We start from the raw sequence: 18,038 nt of genomic DNA, 5'->3' as shown, positions 1-18,038 counted from the left end.
ACAGACTTATATTCGAGCAGTAGCAAAGTAGTGGTGTTTTCCCTGCATTCACATTAACACATACGTGATGAAGCAAAAAGTAGCAAATTAGTGGTGTTTTCCCTGCAATTCATGTTAAACATAGGACAACGCAAAATAGCGATTTTGATGCACAGCCAGCTTTTTAGTGACCTTTCCCAAACTCATACTGGCATGCTCACACACATACACAGAAGCCTTTCCAAGTGCCCCACAGACCCTCAAACGCACAATGCAATTTAGTGTCATTTTTCCCCTCATACACATTTAAAAGCAATGGTCCCGCAGCGCAAAAGGAATGATTATTACTTGGTTTAATTGCAATGTCAGCACATAAAGAAATGAATGTTTTCTGTAACTATGGCTTAGTAAATGACAATTGGACCGTGTTTGGTGCCATACTGATCTACTCTGTTCCCACAGCGTTCCGGTGGCATCGGTGAGAAGATCAGAACATGCGGCTATGAAATATGAATGTTAGAGAGAATAACTTCTTGAAATGTTGTATGCCATAGATATATTAGATTTATTATGCAGCGGGAAGGTGTTAGAGGCTGGGTTGTGTCTTTGCACTGACCTATTAATTGTACCGTAACGGAAGAAGCAAGAAGAGGAACCAATGAGAACCTGCCAATGTATTCTATTGTATTGTTTATCCCTGTACGGGTATATATGTGAGTGCTCTGAAACAAGATGCCAGTCTGCGGTGTTCCTGTTATGCTGTTCGACAGAGGTCTCATTATTGATGCTGGTATCTGGTCCCAGAGCGCACGCGTATGTATTGACTGTACCTTATGACCTAATGTTTGTACAATTTATTTTGCGCTCATTGTTAGATCATAGCGTGGTAACATCTGTACTTTTACCTGAATAATAATCTTTAGCACGTTGGACCACTATTCAACTGTCTTAGAGTTTTATCAATGGTATAATTAAACACAGCGCTAAGTAGTGACATCTTTTGGTTTTAGGAGGTATATGTAGGTTTTGTCTTAGAGGTTCTAGGCAGGTGAATCTTAGAGGTTTATAGGCAGTAATGTACTAAAGGTTTATTTATGATTCAACAACACTGTTTCAAGACCCCCTACTTCCTATAGACAATATAGAAGGGTGTGACTGATTTCTTAATGCCCAGTGTCCAGCAAAGAAAGCGTTAAAAATCCAAAGGTGGGGGCTAGTGCAGCTATGAGAGTATAACTATGCATCTCCCTCAGTGATAAGTGTTCTTGTGCCCAAGGATAGTCCTGACGACTGCCCGGAATCCAATGCTCCTGTGTCTCCTTCACGACGTAGTCTAGATGTAAAGACTCTGGGTTCTTTTTCATTTTTAATTCCTTTTATTTTCTGAAACCTATTTGTGATATATTTGTATTGTCCATATTTGTACTACCTGTTTCTATAATCAATAACCTTGGAAATATTTTTCGGATTAAACATTCTTAATCCAGTGTATTCTCCATGTTCTTGTCGAATTCACGAGCCTGTGAGGTCAAAAATACGTACCTATATGTAAGTGAGTGTGCATATTGAGATTTAAGGGGAGAACCTAACGACTCCCGTTAACTTTGTTGGTGGTGGTAGAACCATGTTAGAGTAACCGCACGTGCTGAGGTAACCATAAGTTACTGGTGGCGATTCTCAGATTGAGGTATCTGGAGAATCGGCCGGCTGGTCGTGACAAATTGGTGGAAGCGGTGGGATGAAGATAATTTTTGTTTTTATCACAAGAACTTAAGTGAATTAATGGTGTGTGATTCTTGAGAGAAACTACATCATAAATTCACCAGAGAATTATGCTCAAGGTTTATAGTTTAAACAGACATACATAGCAAATAGTTTCTGTTCCTTTCCCCCCTTGTTTTTCTTTTCTATTTTATTTGGCAATTAGTTTGAGGTCCAGAATGACCACAGAGTACCTGCAACAGAAAAGGGATGACCTTGTGGCCATGTGTATGGAGAGAAACATTGACTGGAAGGGCCAGAACAAGGATCAACTGGCCCAATTACTCCAAGTGGCGGATCGGAATCTCGCTGCTGAAGGTAGCCAGACAATGGACAACCGTGCTGCAGAGGCACAATCTGTACTGGACCTTACAACAGATGCCCAGCGGGGGTCGGACACCTCTGCTTTGTCAAGTGAGTCTGCACTAGAGTGTTTTCTTCAAACTGCTGCTAGGCTTATGAAGGACAGGGACTCTGCCACAACTCTGCAGCTGATGCAGCACTACTAAACGTCTATGGACAGGGAAGCTGGATGCCGAGCTGATCAGGAAGTGGAAGCTGCCGAGCGGAAGGCAGTCCGAGAGGCTGAGGAGCACCAGGCTGAGCGCATGTTCCAGCTGGAGATGGCCAGACTCCGCAGACAGAATGCCACCTGTTAACCGAGTAGGAAAAAGCCCCAGCACGATCAATTTCCTGTATTGGAGAAGGATGGCGACCTCGATACGTTCCTGAGGGGGTTTGAAAAGACTTGCCGACAGTTTGCATTGGACCCCAGTGAATGGGTGAGTTATTTAACCCCTGGGCTAAGAGGAAAAGCTTTGGAAGCATTTGCAGATCTTCCCCAGGAACTGGATGGTGATTATGCTGTGATTAAAAAAGCCTTGTTACAGCGTTTCAACATCACCCCTGAGGCTTATCGACAAAAGTTAAGAGACTTAAAGCGCAGTCCCTCTGATACCTATGCGGGACTGTTAGTGCAACTGTCAACCTTGTTGCATCAGTGGGTTGATGGATTGCAGGTGACAGACTTTGACCAACTAAATGACCTTATTCTCCAGGAACAGTTCCTCGCACTGTGTCCAGCGGAGGTCAAAGAGTGGGTCCTGGATCGGGATCCCAAAACATCTCAGGAGGCTGCCAGCCTGGCAGACAAGTACACCAGCACTCAGGCTTCAGTGGTGAAGAAGAGCTGGGGGATGCCAGGACAAGCGGCATGGAGAGAGAGATAACCTGGAGGATCACCCCAGTGGTGCCCTGTAAAAACCAGCTGTTGCTGCACCTTTTGGGGGGGTGGGGGGAAAACCTGTTTTGGCAACTGGCTGCAGGTGTTTTATGTGCAATGAGCTGAGGCACATCAGTGTCGATTGCCCCAAGAAGAACAGATCAACACCCTCTCCTGTGAGTGGCCCAGCAGGGAAACCTGTCCCAGCCATCCTGTGTGTGGAAGGGCCACAAGGACACCCCCGGGACAATCTACAAGCAGTCCAGGTAGGACACCAAGTTGCACTTGGGCTATTAGACTCTGGCTCAGACCTGACCCGCGTCCACCCAGCCCTAGTGGGCTCTGAAGACATTATTCCAGGGAAGACTATTGCTGTGAAGGGAGTGGGTGGGGTGCACTCAGAGGTGCCTATGGCTCGAGTGTATCTTGACTGGGGAGTTGGGAGAGCTATCCGGGATGTTGGGGTGCTGGACAATTTACCTGCTACAGTACTGTTGGGGTGTGATTTAGGGAAAATGCAAACTAAATATGTAACTGGGAATGATGTTGTAAATGATGCAAAGGTAAAATCTAAACCAGTTTTCCCCCAGGTGACCGCTGCTGACCTACCCAGCATGAGTACATATGAATGTGATTGTATCAGTGATGTTCAAAGTGCTGTTCCAGCAGATAACCCTTTGCAGTTCCACAGGCAAGAGTCTGGTCAGTCAGAAATGGGTCTAACAGTGTATACTAATGAAAAACTGTGTAATGTAGTGTTAACAGATGATATTGCAAATGTACCATCAGGGGTTGGAGTGAATACAGTAGATAACAATGCAATCCCTGTATTAGCAGTAATGACCAGGAGAGCCACAGCCCAGAGTAACTGTGAGTTAACCCCTGCACCTGGGGAGAGTGTGTCACTAGATACTAATCCCCTTCAGCCCCCCTCCTCCTCTCCTGCTGAAGATGTCAGCATAGAGTCTGGGATAGGGGAGGACAGAAATCACATTTTGTCTCCTCACCCTGATCAGCTAATGAGAAGTGCTGCTTTCAAAGCAGAACAGCAGACAGACCCCAGTTTGGAAACTGTGAAGGGGAGAATCAGTGAGGCAGGTCTGGAGGGTGAATCAGAAAGATTTTTTATTGAAAATAAAATTTCTTGGGAGAGAAGTATCAGGGTTGGACAACAGGGTGCAGTTACTGGCATAGCCGAGTGTCCCACTGTATATGGTACTGGTGAAACTACTCCAGTCCCTGGTGCAAAGGATCTGGCAAAGTTACAAGTACCAGGGATTGATGGTAACGAAATGTGTAAACATGTGTCTGATGTGATTCCTGCTATAGTAATAAGTACCAGGGAGGAAGCAGCACAAAGGAGCTGTGCAGTATTCCCTGAAGGAATGAGCAGTGGTCTGCCAGCAGTCACAGAGGACAGTAACATTGTTTGTCCAAAGTCTCCCCACCCTCACACACAGACCCTCATTCCAGCAGATCTAGGAAGACAGGAAGTTTTCAAGATGGAACCTGGTAGGGTCAGTGACGTGTTAGAGTCTACCCCTGTTTGTATAGCAACTGATGGTCCAGAGATCAGAGCCAAAGTATATGATTCCAAGTATTTAATGTCCTTCTGTGCCACGATGGGTCATGAGAGGGAGGAAAGGATTCTAGCCCCAACTAACTATGACAGAGAGAACCTTAGCCTCGTACTTCCTGCTGCTGAGCCTGTACTTGTGATCCTATCACACACCACTGACCCAGTCATAATCCAAACACCCCCCACTGGGCTGTTTGATAAGGATCTGACTAGAATGCTGGATAGCCATGCATTAGATGATCCTGTGATGGAGGAGGGTGTATCAAAGTCACAGCTGGCACTGTTAAGCATCCTACCCCTTGAATTAGAAATGCAGACTGGTGACCAACTTTTTAAAAATGTGGTGTCTGATTGTACTTTTTCTCCAATGACTGACATGGAGTTTGCAAAACTTCCTTCTCCCGTTGTAGGGCTCAGGGAGCTAGAGATTGACAATGATCACTCCCAGATACTGTGTAAGGAGATGGAGCCAGGGCAGAGAAAGGGAAGTACTCCCTACCTGAACCAGCAATGATTCAGACAAGGTTGGATGAGCTGGAGGCCCAGGACTGCCCAGAAGGCATGAGTGAGGTGCCTTACTCAAGTCACCATGTAGGGGGAGATACTCTCCGCCCAGAACCAGACAAAATGGAGGCTATTGCTGCATGGCCTACCCCTAAGACTAAAAAACAGGTGATGTCCTTTCTAGGAACTGCAGGGTACTACCGAAAATTTGTACCCCACTACAGCACCCTAGCCAAGCCTTTAACAGGTTTGACAAAAAAGAAATTGCCACATGTGGTCAATTGGACTGAGGACTGTGAGAGGGCCTTCCTAGCCCCAAAGTCTGCTTTAGCTCAGTCCCCTGTGCTGCAGGCCCTAGATTTCAAAAAGAGGTTCATTGTACAGACTGATGCCTCTAATTATGGTTTAGGTGCTGTGCTAAGTCAGGTCAATGAGCAGGGGGAAGAGCATCCTGTCATTTTCCTAAGTAAAAAACTGCTGCCCCGTGAAGTGGCCTATGCCTCCATTGAAAAAGAGTGTTTGGCGATTGTATGGTCTCTCCAAAAGCTGCAGCCATATCTGTATGGAAGAGACTTTACCATAATAACAGACCACAACCCACTTGTATGGCTTAATAGAGTCTCTGGGGATAATGGTAAACTTCTCCGATGGAGCCTTACCCTGCAACAATACACCTTCACCATCCAGCACAGAAAGGGTGCAGAGCACAGCAATGCTGATGGACTCTCCCGGCAAAGTGAGGAGGCAGTCAGTGGTGCACATGTAAGGCTGTGACGTGTGTCTCAGTCCCTCCAGTGCCCATCTTCAGGGGGAGGTGTGGCGTTCTCAAGAATAATCGCCAGGAATGATGTCATGTAAATGTATATATATATATAAATGTGTGGGCAGCACAGATGGTGTAATGGTAGCATTACTGCCTCACAGCACTGAGGTCGTGGGTTCAATTCCAACCACGGCCCTAACTGTGTGGAGTTTGTATATTCTCCCTGTGCTTGTGTGGGTTTCCTCCGGGTACTCCTAGTTAACCCTAGTGTGTATGTGTGTGAGCATGTGATAGGGAACATAGATTGTAAGCTCCACTGGGGCAGGGACTGATGTGAATGGACAAATATTCTCTGTAAAGTGCTGCTGAATATGTGTGCGCTATATAAATAACTGAACTGGTAATAAATAATAAAATAAGTGTATCAACATGGTTTCTAGGCAGTGTCCCGTATTTGACCTGTAGGAACACAAAGCTTGGAGGAGATTTGTCTTCCTGGAACCAGGAATCTAGATAACCATCTCTTATCTCTACAGGCCATAAAGTTTGGGGAGAGATACATCCTTAATGCAGATGGTCAGACCTGGTCAAGCCAGGTCATGGGATATAAAATCCTTTAGGATGGAGATGACAGGAATGTAGGGTATGTTACCTGCTTATTGGTTTCTAAAGACCCCACCACACTGTTTCAAGACCCCCTACTTCCTATAGACAATATGGAAGGGTGTGACTGATTTCTTAATGCCCAGTGTCCAGCAAAGAAAGTGTTAAAAACCCAAAGGTGGGGGCTAGTGCAGCTGTGAGAGTATAACTATGCATCTCCCTCAGTGATAAGTGTTCTTGTGCCCAAGGAGAGTCCTGACGACTGGCCGGAATCCAATGCTCCTGTGTCTCCTTCACGACGTAGTCTAGATGTAAAGGCTCTGGGTTATTTTTCATTTTTAATTCCTTTTATTTTCTGAAACCTATTTGTGATATATTTGTATTGTCCATATTTGTACTACCTTTTTCTGTAATCAATAACCTTGGAAATATTTTTCGGATTAAACATTCTTAATCCAGTGTATTCTCCGTGTTCTTGTTGAATTCACGAGCCTGTGAGGTCAAAGCTACGTACCTATATGTAAGTGAGTGTGCATATTGAGATTTAAGGGGAGAACCTAACGACTCCCGTTAACTTCGTTGGTGGTGGCAGAACCATGTTAGAGTAACCGCACGTGCTGAGGTAACCATAAGTCACTGGTGGCGATTCTCAGATTGAGGTATCTGGAGAATCAGCCGGCTGATCGTGACATTGTGTTTTTACTATATTAAATGATCTATACCTACCCACCATCTCCAGCCTGGTAGTATATAACATTACATCACTACATCACAAGGAATCACACTTACTGTGTTTTATTTGATACCATAGGATCAGCAGCTATTTAGATCATACTTATATAAGTACAAATAGACATCACCACTACAATACTAAGTGGAGTGCATTAGATAATTTGTACATTGTATTCACCCTAAGAGGGATTGGCACCCTCACATCTAAGTGCTGCATACCCCATCATACTTACTCCAGTGCGCAGGAATACTGAACTTCTAAGTATCTTTACAATAGTGGAAAATTGTGATCCCCCAATAAAAATTATGCATTGTGTGTGACACACTGTTCCTTTCCTTGTATAGGGAAATGTGTAGATGTGTGGAATAAGGGACTCATGTAGAGTCGGACACATTTGATCCCTAAAAATAAGCTGGAGAAGGTGAACGCATGAAAAAAGCGCATTGTTAAACATATGTTCAGTCAGATGCATTTCAAGATTCTGGGACTGATTCAGAGATGAACACAATGGCGATTCCATAAGTAGATCAAGCAATTGTTTGCCATTGAGCATGCGTATAAGCCACACTGTGCGTGCACTGCGATTACAGACACACAAAGGAATATATCGCGGAGTGAGTGACAGCTTGTCAGTGTTTGGGGGTGGTAACAGAGGGTGATCATAAAAACACAGGCATGCCTGTATGTTTAAACACCGTTACATGGGCGTGCATAAATTAGCCACTGCGATTGCATATGCAGCACGAGCCCTCTGCCTGAGAGGAGAGCTGCCAAGTCTGCGGCTGGTCAGACCTGCCGCATCGTCAAGATGGGCACTTGATGTGCGTCAATGTTATCAATATTTACGTAGGTAAGCGTCATCGCAGTCAGGTTAGAAGGAAGCAGTGGACGTCTTTATGCTCAGGTGATCTATGCAAACATTATCATATTTTTGTTGCTTACGAAAATGCAGCTGCAATCACATTAGCGTCCATCTCTGAATCAGGCCCTCTGTACATCACTAGCATTTGTGGCAGTTGTACATTATGTGTTATAATAATGGGGCATGGTCAGAGCCGGCCCTAGGCACAGGCATTCTTAGCTAATGCCTAGGGCATCTGGAATGCCTTAAGGGTATTCCACGGCTCTGCAGCTATCCCCCACCCCTTCCCCCGCCGCCACCACGTTCGGAGCTTAGTTCCGATCCAGCAGCGCAGCGGTCAGGTGGGAGCCAGGTCAGAATGAGCTTCTGCATTGAAGCTCATTCTGACTACAGAGGACAAGGAAGATGGCCGCTGCTGCTAGAGGCCAGGAATGCTGTGCAAACCTGGCCGCGGCCACTCCTCCCATCATCGTTTGCGGAGCAGAGCCATGACAACTCACGGCTCCGACAGCTCCACCTACATTTTCCCGGCCCGCCGCCCAGCGCCATTGGACCAGGCAGGCACCACTTCTCCTGGCACTGCAGGCAGTAACTGCACAGCCCAGGACTACAGGACGGCCCCGTCGACTCCCACTCCAGCCTAGCTGACCAGAGACAAACAACAAGAAGAGTCTTGGTAAGTTAGTTCAGGCTGGGAGAGGGGCAGCGCTGGGGCACTCACAAATGCATACTGTATATGTGTGTATAATATATATACATATATATATATATATATATATACACTGTATATTTATCTGTGTGTGTGTGTATAAATTATATGTGTGTATAATATATATATATATATATATATATATATATTCATATAGTATGTGTATGTATATATACTATACATATATATGTGACATAAATATTAATGTGTGTATATATTATATATACAGTATATATATATATATATATATATATATATTAGTGCGTTTGTATGTGTATATATATCTATATATATATATATATATATATACACATGTATATATATGTGATCTATATATTAATGTGTACGTGCTTAGAATATATATTAATGTGTTTGTGTATATTAGGGATGAGCGGGTTCGGTTCCCTGAGAACCGAACCCACCCGAACTTCGGGGATCCGGGGCGATCCGAGCCCAAGCTCGGATCTCCCTGTCTGCCCCGGATCCCTCTCCCGAGGCAAAACCTCGAGATCTGCTGTCGGATCTCGAGGTTTTGCCTCGAGCGGCCTTTTAAAAAAAAATGCCTTTGCCTTTAATAGGCAAAGTGCTGATTGGCTGACAGAGCCGTCTGTCACGGCTCTCAGCCAATCAGCATTATGGTGCTCATTTGCATGTAGCACGGACTCGTGAGATCCGTGCTACATGCATCTGTGTGATTGACAGTGACACAGAGCACAGATGGGTCAGTGAGGCCCGTCTGTGCTGCTGTGTATTTCAATGACACAGATACACGTAAGGACCAGGAGATCTGTGCTACTTTAATCTGTGTCATTGACACAGAGCACTGACGGGTCCGTGAGACCCGTCAGTGCTGCTGGGGTAAAAAAAAAAAAAAAAACCTGTGTAAAAAAAGAAAAAAATGGCGTGCCCCCCCCCCAAAAAAGAGCAACCAGCCCCGGGCATTAGTGACCCAGTGCTGGGTGTGCTTAAATACAGGGGACAAATGACGTAGGGGTCCCCTGTACATAAGCACAACCAGCACCGGGCTAGTCAGAACCAGCGCTGGTTGCCAAAATACGGGGGACAAACGACGTAGGGGTCCCCCGTATTCTGCGCAACCAGCTCTGGGCTCTGATCCGGTCCTGGTTCTGGAAATACAGGGGGAAAAAATTAGTAGGGTTCCCCTGTATGTTCCAGAACCAGCACTGGATTTTTTCTAGCGGGGGGCTGATGCCACAGCCAGGGGAGCCCTTTCACCGGGCCCCCCAGCCGCAGCATCAGCCCTGACCGCTAGTCAGCTCAGGCCAGGGATCCCTGGAGAGCTGGGGACCCCCCCAATAAAGGGGTCACCCTCTCCAGGGCACCCCAGGCCCAGGCTGATAGCCCGGGCTATCCCCGCCACCCCTGGTGGCGGTGGGTGGCGGGTTGATTGTGTGGTGTGGTGTAAATAAAGAATATCAAACATTGTCTTTACAAGTAGAACTGCAAGTCCCAGCAAGCCTGCCCCGCATGCTGGTACTTGGAGAACCACAAGTACCAGCATGCAGGGCATTAAGGGCCCACTAGTACCTGTAGTTCACCTGTAAAAAAATGTTTAAAAAAAAAACAGGACACACACACCGTGACAGTATAAGTTTATTAAACATACATACACACACACACACACATGTACACATACTCACCTATGTAACCCTGTAACATCGGTCCACTTGTCCGGTAAAGTATCCATAGGGGACATGTGAAAAAAAACATACTCACCATCTCCTATGCGAGGTTCTGTCCTCTTCGTTCCAAAGTAGGCATCCCCGGACTTGGCAAAAAAAAAAAACGAAAACGCGATCCACGAACTTAGTACCGTTCTATAGAACGGTACTTCCCGAATGAGAGCTTAGCGGCAGGGTATCACCATGGAAACCCCGCTGCTAAGCGTTCATTGGCTGAGAGAGGCCATCTCCGTCTCTCAGCCAATGAACGGCTCCCTCCATTGTAGTCAATGGTGGGAGCCGCAAGGTTACTAAAGTTTACCATGCGGTTCCCACCATTGACTACAATGGAGGGAGCCGTTCATTGGCTGAGAGACGGAGATGGCCTCTCTCAGCCAATGATCGCTTAGCAGCAGGGTTTCCATGGTGATACCCCGCCGCTAAGCTCTCATTCGGGAAGTACCGTTCTATCGAACGGTACTAAGTTCGTGAATCGCGTTTTCGTTTTTTTTTTTTGCCAAGTCCGGGGATGCCTACTTTGAAATGAAGAGGACAGAACCTCGCATAGGAGATGGTGAGTATGTTTTTTTTCACAGGTCCCCTATGGATACTTTACCGGACAAGTGGACCGATGCTACAGGTTACATAGGTGAGTATGTGTGCATGTGTGTGTATGTTTAATAAACTTATACTGTCACGGTGTGTGTGTCCTGTGTTTTTTTAAACATTTTTTTTACAGGTGAACTACAGGTTCTAGTGGGCCCTTAATGCCCTGCATGCTGGTACTTGTGGTTCTCCAAGCATGCGGGGCAGGCTAGCTGGGACTTGCAGTTCTACTTGTAAAGACAATGTTTGATATTCTTTATTTACACCACACAACACAATCAACCCGCCGCCCACCGCCACCAGGGGTGGCGGGGATAGCCCCGGGCTATCAGCCTGGGCCTGGGGTGCACTGGAGAGGGTGACCCCTTTATTGGGGGGGTCCCCAGCTCTCCAGGGATCCCCGGCCTGGGCTGATTAGCGGTCAGGGCTGATGCTGCGGCTGGGGGGCCCGGTGAAAGGGCTCCCCTGGCTGTGGCATCAGCCCCCTGCTAGAAAAAGTCCAGTGCTGGTTCTGGAACATACAGGGGAACCCTACTAATTTTTTTCCCCTGTATTTCCAGTACCAGGACTGGATCAGAGCCCAGAGCTGGTTGCGCAGAATACGGGGGACCCCTACGTCGTTTGTCCCCCGTATTTTGGCAACCAGCGCTGGTTCTGACTAGCCCGGTGCTGGTTGTGCTTATGTACAGGGGACCCCTACGTCGTTTGTCCCCTGTATTTAAGCACACCCAGCCCTGGGTTACTAATGCCCGGGGCTGGTTGCTCTTTTTTGGGGGGGTGCACGCCATTTTTTTCTTTTTTTACACAGGTTTTTTTATTTTTTTTTTACCCCAGCAGCACAGACGGGTCTCACGGACCCGTCAGTGCTCTGTGTCAATGACACAGATGTATGTAGCACGGATCTCCCGGGTTCGTGCTACATGCAAATGGGCACCATAACGCTGATTGGCTTCCTGTCTGCCACTGCAGTGCCACTCCTAGATGGGCCACATGTTTGTGCCGCCCACTTGTGTCGCTTAGCATAGTCATCCAGCTACCTCGGTGCAACCTTTTGGCCTAAAAACAATATTGTGAGGTATGAGGTGTTCAGAATAGAGTGGAAATGAGTGGAAATTAATGTTATTGGGGTTATTAATAGCGTAGGAACAAAAAAAGGCCCATTTTATGTGATTTTAGCGTTTTTTTTTATTTTTTAAGAAAAAATCCAGATCCAAAACACAAAACCCAGAACCCAAAACACGGAAGGGTGGTTTTGGCAAAACCAATCCAGATCCAAAACACGAAGAAAGATCCAGATCCAAAACCAAAACACAAAACACGAAAAGTGGCCGGTGCACACCCCTAGTATATATATATATATATATATATATATATAATATATTACGGAATAGTCCGGCACTCGCCAATGGGCAATGCCATATGCCTGGGTGCCAGTCCAACAAAAGCGCACATGTATATGGGAAAAATGGAGGGCACTCCACAGGTCTCAGCAGCAACAGTAAAACAAACCAGACAGAGCAGGTAGTATATGCCAACGTGCGCTGAAACGTTGGCTTATACTACCGGCTCTGTCTGGTTTGTTTTACTGTTGCTGTTGAGACCTGTGGCGTGCCCTCCATTTTTCCTATATATACATATATGTATATATATATATATATATATATATATATATAATCGGCGGGTCTTCTGAAGACAGAAGAAGGCGGCACTCATCCGGACTTATTTAGAAAATAAATTGCATATTTAATAAGCCGACGTACCAAAGCCGACACGGCTTTGTCATCAGGGTGTAAAATGTAACCTTTACATTTTACACCCTGATGACAAAGCCGCATCAGCTTTGAAACATCGGCATATTAAATATGCAATTTATTTTCTAAATAAGTCCGGATGAGTGCCGCCTTCTTCTGTCTTCGGAAGACCCGCCGATTGTATACTTTATATAGGAAGGCACCACGGCAGCTAAATATTAATCTGGAGTGCCCATCTACATGATATTATATATATATATATATATATATAATATATACATATACACAAATCCTTGTGTCTGGTCTTATGCTGGGTACACATTTAGCAATATATATATTATAATATATATATATTAATATATTATATAATATATGTAATAGCATATAACATCGTAGCATCGCCCGTTCCCTTGAATTCAATTCACAGAAATATCGCTGTACAGCTGATGACAGATATATCTGCTCATCGTGCGGTGTCTACGGGTGGTCTACCACCAGCTTTTACACTTGCTGTAGAAGCCGGCAGGTAGGGGGTCACGATGCGACCCCCGGCCAGTGGGACCGGAGAAGATGGTTGTTCACTGTGTATGAAGAACCATAATCTGCAGATATATCTTTCAGCTGTGTACCCACTTTAAAATTGGTGGTGCGATTATCTGCTAAGGGGCACCTGCCAAAATTTTGCCTAGGGCACCAAATTGGCTAGGGCCGCCTCTGGGCATGGTTATACATAACTGGGGAATGTCCAACACTTTCAACATTACCTGTTCCCTTGTCCAAAAAGCATTATTGCTCATGACACCCATTCATGCTGCTCTACTATGCAGAGCAGCAGTGAGCATAATATACCTCCCAACCCCCCAACAACAACACACTAACTTGTTCAAAACACAGTTTTTTTGGACTTTTGTGTCATTTGCTCGATTAGGAGTAAAAATAGCCAGGCAATAAACTTTAATATAAACAGTATATTTGTTTAAGTGCAGTAAGAAGCAAATGGACAAATACACAGCCATTCATACAGCAAAAATAGGAAATATGTCAGATACAGTAATATATATTTAATTGTTCACAATAACTTTAGCAGTGGTGAACACAATCATATAATTCAGCAAACTGTCAGCAACTCCCAACCAGGGAAAGAGGAAATCTATTATTAATCGAAAAACTCAATTTTGAAAATAAATGGGATTTAAATGAAAATAAATAAATTCATAAATAAATAAATAAATTAGATGTACAGCGACCTAATTGTGGAAAGAAGATGAAGGAGGCTGTTTTATTACCACCAGAATATTTATAATCTGGACAACTGGCAGATGAAGCTTGATCACAATCATTACATTTTGAAGTAAGCAGGAAGCTCCCCAGACTGTGCCATAACCATCAGTAACCGGGGGGTGTTCTCTCAGTGGGCTGCTTCGTGATGGAGCCTCCGTCTCTGTGTCCCAGCATTCTGGCTGATGGCTTATCACCGTAAGGAGATACTGAATGTGGCCCTCAAACCACTGGCAGTGACCATTGCAAGTGGTGTTTTTACCTTTGTTTTCATTTCTTAATTTTAAATCAGTGGTATTCTCTTCTGATGTTTGTAATTTCATATCTTCGTAAGTAATTTTTTTGTGCTGTTTGTAAGTACATATGAAGTAATAGCAGCCACTCAAATTACTGGGTGTGTAAACCATCCTGATAACTTTTGTTATGTAAGCAGTAAGTTCACACCAAAAAGTCAAACATAGCCTAATAGTGCCTTTATAAAGAAGGCTTATAAAATGTACTTTGACTGTGCTCTTGGTGACCAGGATAAATTCTAGGCCCCCCATATTTCTTGCATAACCTGTGCAACTAATATGACAGAATGGTTGAAAGGAAAAAACAGCATGATGCCAATGGTATGGCATGAGCCTAAGGACCACTGTACTGACTGTTATTTTTGTCTAACAAGTATTACTGGGCATTCCAGTAGAACTAAGCTCATTATAACTATAATAATGTGTCTTCAGTGCTAAAATCTCTGACTCATGGAGAAGGACTGCCTGTTCCTGTACCCCATGTGTGTACCAGTGAATCAGGGACTTCAGTGGAAAGTGAGTCAGAAGATTCAGAAATTACAGTGTATCACCTCAAAACTCAAAACAAATCACTTCACATCATAGGAAGAATTAAATGATTTTGTTTGTGACTTGAAACTGTCAAAACAACAAGCCACATGTTTGGGTTCTAGGCTACAACAGTGGAACTTTCTGACTCAAGGTATGACAATTTCAAGCTTTAGAACAAGAAACTTTTCTTTGACTACTTCTTTTGAAAATAAAAATTCAATGTGTGTGTACTGATGTTAACGATTTAATGATTGATTTGATGTTCAGCACAATACCAATGAGTGACAACTGTTTATTGATTCTTTGAAGAGTAGTCTGAAGGCAGTGTTTCTCCATAATGGGAACAAACTCTCTTCAGTGCATCTGGCCTAAGCAGTGGACATGAAAGAAACTTATGAAAGTATGGCTGTGTTGTTGGAGGGAAGCAAGTATGAGGATCATGGATGGAATCTTTGTTGTGACTTAAAGGTAGTAGTACTGCTGTTAGTTTTGCAATGTGGATTCACAAAGTACTGCTGTTTTCTGTGTTTAAGGGGCAGCAGAAACACTAAAAATCACTAGAAATGGCCAGAGAGAGAAAACTATGTTGCTTGAGTGAAAACTGTCAAGTACACTCCATTGGTTGAGCCACATAAAATCATTTTACCTCTGCTTCACATTAAGTTGAGCCTAATGAAGAATCTCATGAAAGCTCTGAATAAAGAATTCCAGGCTTTGAGTTATCTGAAGGAAATGATTCTGAAGTTCAGAGAAGCAAAGCTAAAAGATGGCATATTTGTTGGCCCCCAAATAAGGAAACTGCTTACAGATTAAATATTTAATACTAAATTGACAGAAATTGAGTCTGTTGCATGGTCATCCTTCAAAGTTGCTGTGATTTGATACGTAGGGTACAGAAAATAAGCCATCTATGTGCCCATCAGGAATGACCTATTGGACAACTACAAGAATATGGGTTGTAGAATGTCACTTAAAATTTTCTTTTTGCATTCCCATCTAGACTTTTTCCCTGACAACCTGGGTAGTGTAAGTGATGAACAGGAGAAATGGTTTCACCAAGACATTCTGACAATGGAGCATTGTTACTAAAAACGATGGGACCCTGCAATGATGGGGGAATACTGCTGGTTCCTTTATAGAGAGACCAAAGAAACACTGTACAAATGGAAAGTGACAACAGCCTATTTCCCTAAAGCAAAGTGACTTATCATTGTAACTTTTATTAACAATTACATTATGGCTAATTTGGATTGTTAAGCATTTCTGAAACTTAGTTTCTGCAGTTTTTAAGAATTTCTGTAGTTTTATTAGTATTTTCTAAATTATTACAATGAGAATATTTCAATTCTATGGAGATTAATTGAAATTTTCGCTTATCTTACTTTTTTAAGATAGAGCTATTATCGTTTTTGTTAGTTGTAGGTATGTAATAAATGTGACATAATAGAGAAAATCTAATTTTTCCACTGAATTCATCATCTGTAAGTTCGGTGAAAACTATATTTCCATGACAGATACAGAGATTTTTTTTTTATTTTGTTGAGTAGCGTAATTTTTTCAGTATCAATAATAATTCCAACTTTTTCTGCAGACAAAATTCCTGAAAACATGACCTGCTAAATCTACTTCTGGTCTGGAATTCGTCTGGAATTTAAATACACAGATTTAAACCACAGTCAGGGTACTAGATGTGGTGGAAATGTGTTATGCATTTCATACAGCTTTTAGCTGTAGCATTTTATTTCTAATTTGAATGCAAGAGAACACACAACACAAATAGTCTTCTAGCTATAAACTTTTATCTATTTATTTATTTATTTTAATTCAGCTATTGAAAGCTGAGTGCATAAAAGCTTAAGTTCCCAGTACATGCTGCACAAATAGGCTAATGAATATAATTAAGCATCCACAAATTTTGTAGGGCTATGTTTTCAAACTATGCAAATATCTGTGTGTATTAATAATGGATAAAACACATCATAAAAATTACCAGGAAGTATGTGTATTTCATTTTACATTGGATAATTAATAAGGAAAAATGTTGCTGGTAAAATAAATACACGTTGAAGAGGAGTCCTCTCTAGTTGTTCACCAGCAATGATGAGGTGGCATATGAGGTGGAATTTAGTAAGGTACCAAAGGACAGGTAAGCAGATGAGATGCAGGTTCGCTTATAGTAAGAACTGTGTAAATTATGTAATGTAGTGAAATTTGAAATGTTTTCAGTTACTATCTATCTATCTATCTATCTATCTATCTATCTATCTATCTATCTATCTATCTATCTATCTATCTATCTATCTATCATCATATCACTAGATATGAGAAATAAACTGTGTGATTCCCAGGAATCTTTATGCATTAGCATGTAGAGATTAGTAGGATTATGTCTCTCACTCTTTTTAAGGGTTTTCAAAGAAAAATAAAATTGCAATACTTAACTCGCCCATCATTAGTTATATTTCAAATCAGAAATGTAAAATATGAATACAAATATTAATAATTAATAAATGATTTAACATACACTCTGTTTCAACATAAAAATATTTCTATGTCATGTGTAAAGAAGGTAGGTTCAGTAGATCAAATTATTAGCTGCATTGTACCTCCTTCTGTTTTTTTGCACATTTTAAAATGTATTCTATTTCAAATTCGAAGTTTACTTTGAAAATAGTACATCAAGAGTATGCAATGTTTTTGAAATATGTTATATTTCACTGTTTTATATCATATCATACCTTATATTTTGTATTTTTTTATTTTTCATTGTTAACAAATATGAAGAGAAAACTGCTTCAACTCTGTCTTTTCTAGTAGATTTGTTTTGGTGAAAGCTCCATTAAAGACACCTATTTTTCCTATTTATTGATAAAAAATGACTTATATTTTCACATCAATAAGTATGTACTCCCAGCATGATGACAGTTCACTCATAAAATCAATTAAAATATATACCAGCTCCTGCTGAGATTTAATAAATTGGCTAATTCATTTCTATTGATGGAAGTGCCTGTAGATAATTCAAAGTAATTTATGAATTAAAAACATTTACAGATGCATGTGGTGCACATATTAATAAAACTGAAGGGGTAACAATTTCAACAGGGAACTAAAGATTTTTTTTCCTGTAGAAATAGAGAAAGTGAATGCAAAGTCTTTAGATACAAACTATTTATAATTAA

The sequence above is a fragment of the Taudactylus pleione genome, unplaced genomic scaffold (assembly GCF_031769625.1).
Source record: "Taudactylus pleione unplaced genomic scaffold, aTauple2 ptg000138l, whole genome shotgun sequence".
NCBI lineage: Eukaryota > Metazoa > Chordata > Amphibia > Anura > Myobatrachidae > Taudactylus > Taudactylus pleione.
The sequence above is the reverse complement of the archived record's forward strand: the minus strand, read 5'-3'. Positions refer to the sequence as shown.